The sequence below is a fragment of the Macaca nemestrina genome, unplaced genomic scaffold (genome assembly GCF_043159975.1).
Source record: "Macaca nemestrina isolate mMacNem1 unplaced genomic scaffold, mMacNem.hap1 Scaffold_122, whole genome shotgun sequence".
Classification (NCBI taxonomy): Eukaryota; Metazoa; Chordata; class Mammalia; order Primates; family Cercopithecidae; genus Macaca; species Macaca nemestrina.
In genome coordinates, this window is record NW_027257605.1 from 51,429 (window position 1) to 64,116 (window position 12,688).

General features: G+C 46.1%; 1 protein-coding gene across 9 annotated transcripts in view; it reads left to right on the top strand.

Moving 5' to 3' along the window:
* LOC139361271 (disco-interacting protein 2 homolog C-like) overlaps positions 1-12,688 on the top strand; it is a 170,529-nt gene that overhangs the window by 43,294 nt on the left and 114,547 nt on the right. For 2 of the 9 annotated variants that reach the window (XM_071089858.1, XM_071089865.1), the window contains exon 1: positions 1,089-2,197. The exons of 5 other annotated variants lie outside the window; for them this stretch is intronic. The gene's annotated coding sequence lies outside the window, so the exon portion shown is untranslated. Of the gene's footprint in view, positions 1-1,088; positions 2,368-12,688 lie in introns of those variants that run through there. 2 more of the 9 variants (XM_071089839.1, XM_071089847.1) reach the window with 2 other exon arrangements.

The window sequence follows — 12,688 nt, forward strand, 5'->3', positions numbered from 1 at the left end:
TCCTGGGTGGACGGGGCTGTCGCGGGGACATCCCTGAGCACCCGCGGGAAGGCAGGTTTAGGAAGTGCCAGAGGTGAGTGGCTTCCTCTCACACTTGATTTTCTGGAAAGTTCTGGGTCTCCTGTTTTTCCCTAAGGGAAGTTAGAAACTGAGTTTCTCTTTAGGGGAACGTCTTTGCAGAGTCTGCTGTTTGAATGTTCCCCAGGTGTGGAATACTCAGGGCCATATGTGTTTGGGAACATCCGTGTCCTGAGCGAATTCAGTAAGGAATGGAGAGAGGCCTCCTATCAGCTTGGCCTCTGTTTCCAGCTTGTTGAGGGTTGACGGCTGCTGGTATCCCAGGGAGAGTTAAACACTGGGCGGTGTGGGATGGGAATGTTTGCTCTGACAAGGACAGTGGGAAAGCATCTAAACAAACGTCGCTGTTCTCCGGGCTCCTCGGGGTCGAGCTTGTTTTGTGGTGTTGAGGGAAAGCTACCCTTGTTCCTGTTCCTCACCATTTGAAAGGTGTCCAGGACACGTTCCTCTGGAGAGGTGATGTGCGTGAGTGGGGGTCAGGTCGCAGGCTCCGAGGTTATTTGGGACCTGTCAACTGATTTCCTGAACACACAAGTGCTTGGTAAAGATGTTCCTGATTAGCTAAAACATTTCAAGAGGACGTGATAGCTGGTGGTTGTTTAAAGACTATCACAATTTTCCTGTTACTTTTTAAATGCCTGTTGAATAAGGGAGGATTCACGTATTTTTATTTTCCTGTCTGCATACTTGATATTTTGTTTTTTGTTTTTCATGTGGGTGTGCAGTTAACAGGATTTAGAAGCAGTCTCAGCCCTGGGGAGACTTCAGGGCCGCCTCAGTCAGTGCTGAAGGGAGGCAGGGATTTGGGGGCTGCTACCTCCACAGGAAGGGACACCAAGGGCCAGAGGTCAGCAATCTCAGTGAGGTCACAAAGACGGGCACACCCAGCACCCTGGCCCATGTGCCTCTCCTTCACCTTTGTCTCTGCTCAAAGCTGCTCTCCTGGGTCATCACTGGTGATCTCTAGGTGCGTGCTTGCTTCTTGCAGAAGTGGTGTCTGGCTGTGGTCAGTGTGGGCCCTCAGGACTTCCCTGTTTTTGGCTCACATCAATATTGGGCAGTGGTGTATGTTTGCTTTGGAGTGGTAGATCCGGTGGATTTTTGGCTTTGCCAACTCATTTAATACCTGTTCTCCTAGGTGCTGGGACCCTCTCCTAAGTCGCCTGTTCTCCTAGGTGCTGGAGCCCTATCATAAGCCGCATGTTCTCCTAGGTGTTGTGACACTATCATTAGCTGTGTGTTCTGCTAGGCGCTGGGACCCTATCGTAAACTGCTTGTGAGAGATCTCGGAGGTGCTGCTTATGAGGATCCGCTGCCTGACCTGAGGTGCAACAGTTGCAATTCAAAACCACCCCCCAGAAAAATTGTCTTCCATGAAACCCATCCCTGGTGCCAAAAAGGCTGGGGGACAGCTGGCCTAACGCGGGCTAAGATGTCAGTAGATTTTTGGACTTGGGCCTCAGTTGAAGAGGATTAGATTTTGAAAGGTGGGGTTTGAAGGCTTCTAAAGGGCAGGTTTTCATCTCCAGTGGGGCCTGGCCAGAACTGGGTAGAACTGACCCAGAAGCTGACAACTAGTCAGGCTGGCTCACTGCCTGTGTCCTGTGTGTGCAGCCTTGCTGTTTATTCAATTGTCTGGTGGTGGTGTGGATTCCATCCACAGCCTCAGAGTAGTGGAAGCCATTACTTCAAGGCTGACCTTATTTAACTTTATCAAAAAGACATGAAAATCATTTAGTATAAATCTTCCAGATACCTGTATCCTTTCTTTTCCCAGAGGCTTTTAAGTATTGCAACTTAAAAATCTTCAAAAATAACTTGAAAGGAAAACCTCTAAATATATTTTTGATGAGCACCCTTGACACCTTTAATATGTGAAGTAAATTCCCTTGACTTTTGTATTCCTAGAAACTCGTTCATGTTTGCAGATGACTTTGTATTTTGTCAACAGTGGCCACTGGTTGGTGACCATCAACACCTGCCGTGTATCATTTAGAAAGTTGGATGTGGATGTATTCACTTTTCAGACACACAAACACATGGGCTGTTTTTGGTTTTGATTTTTTTGGTTTTTTTTCTCCCCCCAGCTGAATTCAAGAAAGGGAAACAAGCAGACAGAGTAAGTACCAGAAAGCGTCTAAGTGGCTGGGTGGGGGATCCTACTATGGTGTTGGATTGTGTTCTGCCAGACATCGCTCCTCGAAAAGCTGACCCTGAAACGGCTGGCATTGCCCTCACCCTGGGACATTCGTCTGTCTCACCAGAAAATGAAGAATCTGCCAGAGTACTGTGAGTCAAATTCAGTCAGAACTCGATTAACTAAGAGGCTTTGTCTCAAAGGCCAAAACATGAGGACACATTTTTAATTTTTAAGGAGTGCTTCATTGTGAGTCAGTTCTGATGTGTACTGCATTAGGAAACCTCTGAACTTCCACGGTCAGGCCCAGAACTCTGAGAGAAAGTGGTTGTGCCCTTCCCACTGTTTTTGTCACTAGCTGTATTGATTTCCTTAAAAACCCTTTTTATATGAGTTCTATTATAGTTTGAAAAAAATTCACTTAGGTAGAACTGGAAGCGTTTGCGCCGTGTTAATACTCATGACTCGTTCTGGGTCTCGGTGTATGTGTACTGTATAAATGTACATGTGTGTATGTGGTGTACACATACTACGTGTATTTCCACTGCATGTATTTACAGTGTATAGGTATGTACACTACATTTGTGTCCTACACACGTGCATGCTGTAGGCATGCATGTACATGTGTATATGTGTGTATCTACGGGGATGATTATATGCACACTAGTTGGACACCTATCTGTTCTACATGTGTACATACATGCATGTATTTAATGCCATATACATACCTGTGTACGTGCACCATGTGGGTATGTGCACATTATTTCTGCAGATGTATATATACATATGTGCACACAAGCATGCATGTACACTATGCACACTGAATAAACTTCTGGATATGTACACAATAATACGTATACATGCTGCATATGTACGTACACTATTGCATATGTGTATACGTTTTATACGTTAGTGTACTGATGTACATTGTATACATGTGCATATGTGTACACTGCACATGTGTATGCATGCTGTAGTGCACCTACGTACATTGGATAAGAATGTATGTTATATGCATGTGTATACATATAGCAAATAGCATACCTGTGTACATACGGATGTGCATGTGTATGCCATATACATGTACATACAGGTTATAGTATACCTGTGTACACTGTATGCATATAGACGTGTGTACATGCTCTGCATGTACATACATGTTAGCATACCTATGTACATTTGCTATATGGATGTGTGTATGCTCTATGCTTGTACACACGTAGTGAACTTGTTTGTACACTATATATATTTGGATGTGTGTACACTCTATGCATGTACCCTACATGGATCTGGATGTGTGTGCACTCTGTACGCACGTAGTGCACTTATGTACACTCCACGTATTCGGATGTGTGTACGCTCTATGCAGGTACACGTGTTACAGTGTGCCATATACGTACGTTATGTGGATGTAAATGTGTGTGTGCGCTCTATGGCACCAGGAATAGGGCTCCCGCAGGGATCCAAGAACGCACCATCTCGCTGGCACCAGAGAGTGTAGGATGAAAACAGTTGTTTGTTACAACCTAGTTGAAATTTGGCAGGTTCCTCTACCCTTTGCAACGATCTAGGAACAGTCACTTCATTGATGTTTGTGTTCCTGAAATCATAAACAGCTCTGTGAGGTGTGTCTCATCCCCAGACGAGAGAGGGAACTGAAACAACAATGACTCGGTCACTTAAGTGAGGTAGAACTAACAGAGCAGCTGTCTAGCTTTCTGTATTATAACTTTGTCAGCAGCTCAATGAGAAATCGGCACTCATCAGGAAATGTGTCCACTTTCTACTGTTCTTTATTCGTGGCGTATTAACTGCCTCGTGTTATTCCTCACGATGTAGCAAAATCCCTCCTAGAGTTGTGAATATAAACAGTTCATGACAAATGTAGTATCTTCTTTGTAACATTGAAAACGATATGTAAGTTCATCTTCAGATATTGTTTGGAAGGATGAGAAGGAAGGTGTTTAGGACAAAAGAATAGAGAGCTTTCAAGTAAACAGGGAAAAGAAGGACTTTGTGCAAAATATTTCCAAATTTGGAATTTGAGAATACTAAATCTCACATCTAAGATCATAGGTAGTTTTTTTTTGGGGGGGGGGTTAAAATTAGTACTTGGTTTTCCATGCCTTTGGGAATTTCAGTCCTGATGGAGGATTGCAAGAATAATCTGATTTTTCAGAACAGAAGGGCAGTCTGTCTCAAAGGTAAATTCCAGGTTCTACCATAGAGAAATAGAAATTGCTGTCAACTTTCTGTAAGGTTCTTCAGTTCTTTCCTCTTCTGTGGTTAAAAAACCATCTCTGGGTTTAGTCTCAGCCAAGTTCCTCTTATGAGGTTGCCTTACATTTCGCACAGCTGTTGAGAGTCTTCATCATTCGTAGTTAACTTGTTAAAAGCAAAACCTTGTACTAGTTAGATCTGGGCACCTTGAAGGCAGGGGTTTGTTTTATATTTTTAATAAGCAGCAGGGTGATGGCAGGGCTAGGGCCCTTCCTCCCATCATGCATTCCTCTGAGCTTTCAGAGCTCTCACTGCATGCTGAGTGGTGTTGGCTGTTTAGGGTTTAAATAGGAAGACGAGGCTCTGCGACTTGGGACGCTCTTACTACCTTCATAGAGAGCTTGGTGACAGTTCAGCATGACAGTTTGTGCCCCTGCTGTGTATACTTTGTTACGGCCTCACAGAAAGGGTATTGATTTAAACGTGACTAATTTCTTCATGTTTATTTTTGCCTTTATTCCTAGTTACAGTCCTGATAATTTTTCTTCCTTTAAAATCTTGCTAATGGTTAGTGAATTAGTGATAAACTATATTTACGTGTTCTCTAAATCTAGCGATTTAATTGGAGGTCATTCTTCTTGCACCATGTGTCAGTGCTATGTCAGGATGGCTCAGTTTTACATTGTCAAAGGATTAACTAGAGCAGGATGCAGCCTTACTGGAAATTGCTCGTTTGTGAAATACAGGCACTTTATTTTTTGTTATACTCGAGGTGTGTTCAAATGTAAACATTTTGAGCCGTGTTAGAAGGATATACAAGATTGTAATGAAGAAAGCAGCAACTTGATCAAGTACTAGCTAATGAATTTTATGTTTTAAGTATATGGACTGTGGACCTTGGCAATCAGTTCTCATCTTGACCTTTTATTGTTTTATTAGAATCTTGCTCTGTCACCCAGACTGGAAGGGTAGAGCCCAGGAGTACAATCTCCATTCACTGCAACCTCTACGTCACAGGTTCAAGCGATTCTTATGCCTCAGCCTCCCTAGTAGCTGGGGTTACAGGGTGTGTGCCACCATGTCTGGATAAATTATTTTTAGTAGAGATGGGGTTTTGCCATGTTGGCCAAGCTGGTCTGCAACTCCTGACCTCAAGTGATCCACCCACCTCAGCTTCCCAAAGTGCTGGGATTACAGGTCTGAGCCACCATCGCTGGCCTGACCTTCTGTTCTAATATTGGTTATTCAGTCTCGATGATAGCACCTGGTTGTATTAACTTGGGGTAGAAAGCACAATTGCAATGAATCTGGTTGTGTATATACGTGCTGACTTAGCGTTCATGGCAGCACTGTGAGGTGGGCATTGTTCCTGAAGGAAGGCCGATGGGCAAGTCGGGGCTTAGATACGGGACTTGTGGGCAATCACTGCTGTCCCATGGCTGAGATCAGGCCTGTCTGTCGCCTGTACCCTGAACTCTGAACACACAAACGAGCAACTGTCAAGAGTCGGTGCTCGAGTGTGATGTGGCCTGTGGTGTTTGCCTCGCAGCGCTGCTTTGGCTCGGGGCAACAGGGCAACAGCTCCCTCCCTCGTTCGGCTGCCTGGGAGTCCCAGGAGAACCCACTGATACCGTTTATAAATGCCGGACATCGAGCGTTCTCCTTGGTACCAGCACATCTGGAATTGGACAGCTCGGTTAGATTCTCGGCCAGCAAACCTGTACAAGAGTGTGTGAACTCTGCGTTTGCTTCGCCCGGACAAAGGTGAATTCGTGGTCACTACTGGATGGCAACAGGTGTGGCCTCAGGAGCAGCACGGAGACAGGCACCCGGGTGCAGGAAGAGCATCTGCAAGAGGGGGTGGGGAAGGTGACAGACACAGGCGCGAGTTTAGCTGTTACCGTGGATGGGGGGTGGTTGGGTAAGACCAGATTTTCTCATTGTTGCCCCTTTCTGAAAAAGACCCTGAATTGACTTCTCTGTGGCTCCTCGCGCCTCCTTGTCAGGTTGGAGGAGACTGCTCTCCTGGCTCAGGCCCTGCTTGCGGCATCACGGAAGCTGCTGTTGCTTGCCCTGCCCTCCCTGTGACGTCCTCTGTGCTGTTGTCCGGGAACAGTTCTGCCGAGCAAGCTTGGACTCTGCTCCCTTCTGCTCTTGGATTTCCTGTCTGGAAAGCTTGTGTTCTTTCCTGATTTTTGATGATGCTGAGCTATGTTTTTGCAAGGATCACGCGTGCCTATAGCAGGGAGAAGCCCCTTTGCAATTTTAACATCTTGACGCTCTCAAGCAGAGCTTGCTATCGAAGTTGACAGCCTCCTGTGTTTTTGTTTTGGCAGAAACTGAATTTCAGTCCTAGGACAGCTTCAGCACACTTGATCCTAGCTCTTCTCTCTCACTGCTCCCCTCGTGTGTGGCAGAAATCATATGCCCTGAAGTTTACCAGTCCCTTCATTTGAAAATCAGTTAGTGTATGTGATCCTCATGAGAATTTTACTTTTTATAAAAGCAATCGCAAAGACTGGGTTTTGCGAAACCAGTGTTTTATGTGTATATTAATTGCACTCACAATAAGCTTTGTCTTCTAAATATTTCATGTTTCAGATTAGCCCTGGAATCATGCCCTGGAGTAGTTTTGCTATTCCGCTTTTATTTTTGGCTAAGGTAAAGTTGAGAACATTGTGATATTAGATGTAGTGAGTCCTTTTAGTTTCTTCTATGTCTGTTTTCCTTTAAGCCAGAACCAGCAGACTGATACCAGTTTGTGAGCACCTGGCATCTCCCAGGCCTTTCCTGGGTCTTCCCTCCGCTGTCTTGTGGACAGGGCAGTCATTGGTGGAAGATGAACTTGAGAATCTGTGTGTGGAATTAAGTAAATGTCATAGCTCTCTTCTGTGACAAACTGAATGACATTAAGCCCAGTAAATTGTAACAGCAGACTTTGCACATACAAAGCATTGAACACCAGGAAGGTAACCAGGCTGCGATGCTTCTGGTCCTGCACAAGACCTCCGGTATCACAGCGCATTTAACATACTGGCAGCATTGAGTGTTTGAAAATGTTGTGTATGTACCATGTCCGTGATTTTCGAGGGCCTGGATAAACACCTCTGGTTATCGCAATCTTTATCAATGGGAGCTTAAGGTTAGTACTGGGGCAGACTGTGTTTTAAAGAATTAAGGTGTCTCGAGTATGTTTCAGTTTTCCCATGAAGAAGAAACATGTCAGCTGTTCTTTCCTAGACTGTGGCTATCACAGTGCCCCACCACGGTCGGTCACATGTTTACTTCCCCTCCATTTAACCGGGCTGGGCTTGGGCCAGAGTACTTCGGTTGTCAAATGTCATATGAGGCTGAGGAACTGTCTTCTGCTTCATCATTAGCTTATGGAAACACTGTTTTCCAAAGCATACTCTCCTTTATCATTTGTGTTTATATAAAATAATGGAATGGTTATTTTAACTGTGCAGTTTCCTATGTTTGGTTATTTAATTGCAGAAAGATAATGGTTTTATTTTGCTAAAATCTGTGCTAGGAATTGTGCAAAATCTTTGTGAAATGCCCAGTTTACTAGCTTAAGTTATAGATCTTTGTATAGAAAAGAAAAAGCCTATTGCTACAAGGAGCATTGTCTTTATCGATGCAAAAAGCTTGAAACTTATTGGCCGTGTAGTAGGTAAAAATGCATCAGAATGTGACGAAAATTGAGAAAAGCATTGAAGTTTTAAAATCTGCTCTGCAGTTTTCTTCAACTCCCTTGCAAGATACTTAATTTGAATAAAAGACAGAATAAAGTGTTCCCACTGAGGAAAGTGGCAGGAGGACTGTTTAGAATGTGTTCTGAATCTGAGCAGTCCTGCCACACTCGTCTGTGATGTGGTGGTGTCCATGGTGTCACTTTTACAGAACTTTAAGAATGCCTCTGTGAATAAAATACATTTTATTCTTAGTATTTCTGTTTTGAGTTTTGAGGTGTGTAAAACATGTTAATGGTTTCTTTCCCTTACAGAATTTGCTTGTTCTTTTTTTTTTTTTTTTTTTTTAATGCCTACAAGACTCTGAAGCACATTAATCGCTTAAAAAGGAAAGAAAAAAAAAAAGGGCCAGGCGTGATGGCTCACGCCTGTAATCCCAGGGCTTTGGGAGGCCGAGGCGGGTGGATTGCTTGAGCCTCGGAACTCGAGACCCAGGGAACCAGCCTGGGCAACCTGGTGAAATCCCATCTCTACGGAAAACACACAAATTAGCTGGGCATGATGGCTGCACACCTGTAGTCCCGGCTACTCCAGAGGCTGAAGAGAATCGCTTGAGCCTGGGAGGCGGACCTTGCAGTCAGTGGAGATCACGCCCCTGCTGTCAAGCCTTGACAGAGTTGGGACCCTGTCTGAAAAACAGCAACGTTCATAACGTATGGGTGAACTGCCCGGCTGCTCTGTCTAGAGTAGAATAAATCTAATTATGTTTTTGCCTTTTATTAGCATTGAAATTTTCTTAATTATCCCTTTGTTTTCATTACATTGTAGCAATATATTGCCGCTTAGAGTCTGGAACAAGTAGGCTTCTCTGGATCAGGTTCTTACTGGATGGCTAAAACTTAGAATGATTTTTCCCTTCCTTGGATGTGACTTATAGAACTTTGCCTTTTGAGGTGATGTGCTGCATTTGATAGCGGACACAGGAATGCCCGAAGAATTCACTTACAGGGCTAAAATATACGTGCTTTGTAGTGTTTCCCTCCTAGAATGAAAACGGTACCTCTCATTTGTGGGTCGATGATGCTATTTGCTGAAAACTTTTAAAATTTTATTTATTTTATTTTATTTTTTTCAGACGGAGTCTTGCTCTGTCGCCGAGGCTGGAGTGCAGTGGTGTGATCTTAGCTCTCTGCAAACTCCGCCTCCTGGCTTCACGCCATTCTCCTGCCTCAGCCTCCCGAGTACGTGGGACTACAGGTGCCCGCCAGCACGCCTGGCTAATTTTTTGTATTTTTGGTAGAGACGGGGGTTTCATCGTGTTAGCCAGGATGGTCTCGATCGCCTGACCTTGTGATCTGCCTGCCTCCTTCTTCCAAAGTTCTGGGATTACAAGCATAAACCGCCGCCCCCGGCCAAATACATGTTTGTTTACTGCCTCAGTCCTACGTTGGGTAGCCCTGTTCTTCGTCGGATATTCAGGGAGCGGGGGCATCTTGAGTCTTGAAAGGTGTGCTCTGCGAGATGGGAATCTTCCGGCTGCTTATTTAGGGAATCCTGCCGGCTGTCATTTACTGGAGAGCGCAGTTTCCTGGCTGCCCTGGTCTTTGAGGGGAGGGAGACTGAGGGGTCATTTTCCCACCTGGACCAATGTGTTTATTAAACCTGGTTTGTGTATCATTTGGATCTTTTTATGAAGGAAAAGCTACATCTGTGACTTTCAGATGAGTGGAAGTCATGTTAAAAAAAATATATATATATATAAATATATATATATATAAATATATATATATATATATATATGGCTACTATGGAGAAGTTTTGTTCTTGTGACCTGTGAATACAGTCACAGGAGAGCAGAATGTTCACGGTGTGGGTGCTTACAGTGTACATGCAGAGTCACATTCTTCACTAGTATTACGTTAAAAAGTGACAAATAAGAGAAAAATATTTTGCTCATTACAACGTCGGTAAGAAGCTGGCAGCACTCTTGTTTTTGGAGGGGTGTGAAGGGAATATTGAGAAAGTGTCATCAACATTAGACTCGCCCACTCTGCAAATCCTGTGCCAGCTGGAGTGAGGATCCCGTGATGGAAAGATGCACCCCTGTTCCCGGAAGGAGTTGAATCTTTGTAGCGCTCAGGACGCATGGTTCATCTCTGTATAAAGGCAGAGTGTGAAACGCCGTGGAGGCTGAGAGAAGCGATGTGGTTAGCAAGTATGAGTGAGACGTTTGGGGCTTGTTAGCACCTGGCGTGTGTGCAGCAAGCTTTGCTATCTGCACATGTGTGATCCTTAGAACACTGGCGTCTGGAGCCATGGGGGCTGTCGAGGGCCCCAGCTCCCGGCGGGCTGAGGAGTTCCCTGTTACCACCAGGATAACCGTGATTTTTGAAGGCTGTCACTCAATCCCAAGTCCTGGAAGGGGGCTCCTTTCAGAGAGGAAAACACCCCTAGAGCCTCAGGCAGAATTCAGTGATTTTTCTTATAATGTTGCTTAGATTTCGCAAACATGAAACCAAGAACATATTTCAGAATGCTTATGGTTCTTTTGTAACCATGGAAACAAAGTAAGTTGCAGTCGATGGACAGTTTGCGGAAGCTGAACTGCCTACATCGTGAGCACGGCGCTCTCCCTACCGCCCTGGGCCTTGCTCCGGTTTTCTGGGGAGGCTTTGCAGGGCCTCTTGGCTGGGATACCTCTCTCATGTCCAATGTTGCTACCCCTGGTCACAGCCATACTGCTGGGCACCTGCGACGTGAGGTCACTGAGTGGACACGGAGCCGCGGGGCAGCAGTTGGTCAGGAGGTGGCATCCACATGGTCCGAAACAGGTTTCTGTTCATTAAGAATGATCATTGCAATAAAAACAGAGTGAAAGAAAACTCTACTGACCTGAGAATGCGTCCGCTGAGTTGCATAGGGAAGTGCAGTGAGGAAGGTGAGGGCTGAAAGGAAATGAGGGAGGGAGAGGAAAGGAGAGAAGGGAAGCGAAAGGGGGAGGGCGGATGGGAGTGAAGAGGGAGATGGAGGAGGAAGAAGAGAGAGGGCGGTGGGCAGGAGCCTGGGAAATGTGTCCCAGAGCCGGTTCCTGACCGTCGTGGGTGCGTCAGAGCTGATCTTCCAGGAGAGGTGGCCTGGGAGGGCTGACCCTTAGGAAGTGAGGGCCAGGGGGAGCTGATTTTTTGGCCCTCAGCGGGGCTGTTGTTGACCTGAGATACAGTCGATAGTTTTCCTGAAGAGATCGTCTGCACAGCCACCGTTTGCTGCCAGGTTGGAGACAGAAGTGCTCCTCCCCATGGATTCTTTCTAGTTTGTGGATTTTTCCCAGTTTACCTGAGCAGCCTGTCAGTGGAAATGTCGGGGATTACTAACATGTCTCCATTCTACAGAGCAGTCGACCAGCTTCCAATCCTGTAGTTGTTGGGGGCACCATTCCGGTCCTGTCAGTGCCGGCCCAGCGTGGAAGCCGCAGCCCGAGGCGCTGGGAAACCTGCGGGGCTCTCACTGCCAGGGTTCTGATGGGAATCGAGCGCTGGAAGAAAGATGTCCTTAGGGCAGAGCCTGGCGAGGAGGGGGTGCTGCTGTTGCAGCAGTACATGGAATTTCAAATGACAAATGAAACAAGCTTTTAATTATGACCAGAGCCCTATGCTCTGCGTTTCTTCAAATGGAAATGTTGTGCTGAAATGAAATTGCTGTTAATCGGTTGCCTCATGCAAGACGCAAGACGGAGGGCTGGGAGCAAAGTAGAACGTGGACTTATCTACAAAGCTTCCTCCTCTCAGACTATCATCAGCTGGATGGTGCTACACAGGAATATGTGAGAATTCGTGTGAGAAAGGTGATGGGTGCAGACCTGTGTGACCGGCAGGTGTGGGGGAGGTTTGAGAGAAGCTTTTGGCTGAAGTGATGTCAGATGCAGGAGCTGAAGTGTGATGTCTGTCTGGATGGAAGAGCACACACGCCTCTGGGCTGCGGGAAACAGATAAAGGAGGAGGTGGACAGACGTGAGTCGTGTCTTAGGAATGGTAGCAATTCAGGCAGACCCAGGATCAGGCTCCCACGGGGGAGGAGTGGATATCAGGACCCAGGGAGCGTGGGGCGGGGGTCATGCCCAGGCCTCTGCGGGTCTTGCTCTTGTGTCAGCAGGGCCCTGTGCTTGCCCTCCTTAAAACTTTCCTGATCCATAAAACGGGCACGACAAAATCCACCTTGTGACACTGAAGCTTAAATGAGATGATGTACATGGTGTCTTCCTTCCCTTCCTGACACATCCTAGACTCACAGCTATGGTAGCAGCGACAGACTGGATGGAATGCTGGAGCTGCTTTGCGCCTGGTGAAGCCACATGGATTTGTGCAGTGCTGGCGACTGTCTCTGAAAGCCTTTGGTCATGGCAGTGGCAGCCTGGAGTGGCTCCTGGCATACTTGAGTCTGTGGAGTGCAAGGTTGACTGGAGCTCCGGGGCCATTGATACTGTCCAGGGGTGAGCTGATGAGGCCCTAAAACATGGGGGGAAGGCCGAGAGGACTTGGCTGCCAGAAGCATTGTAGATTTCTGG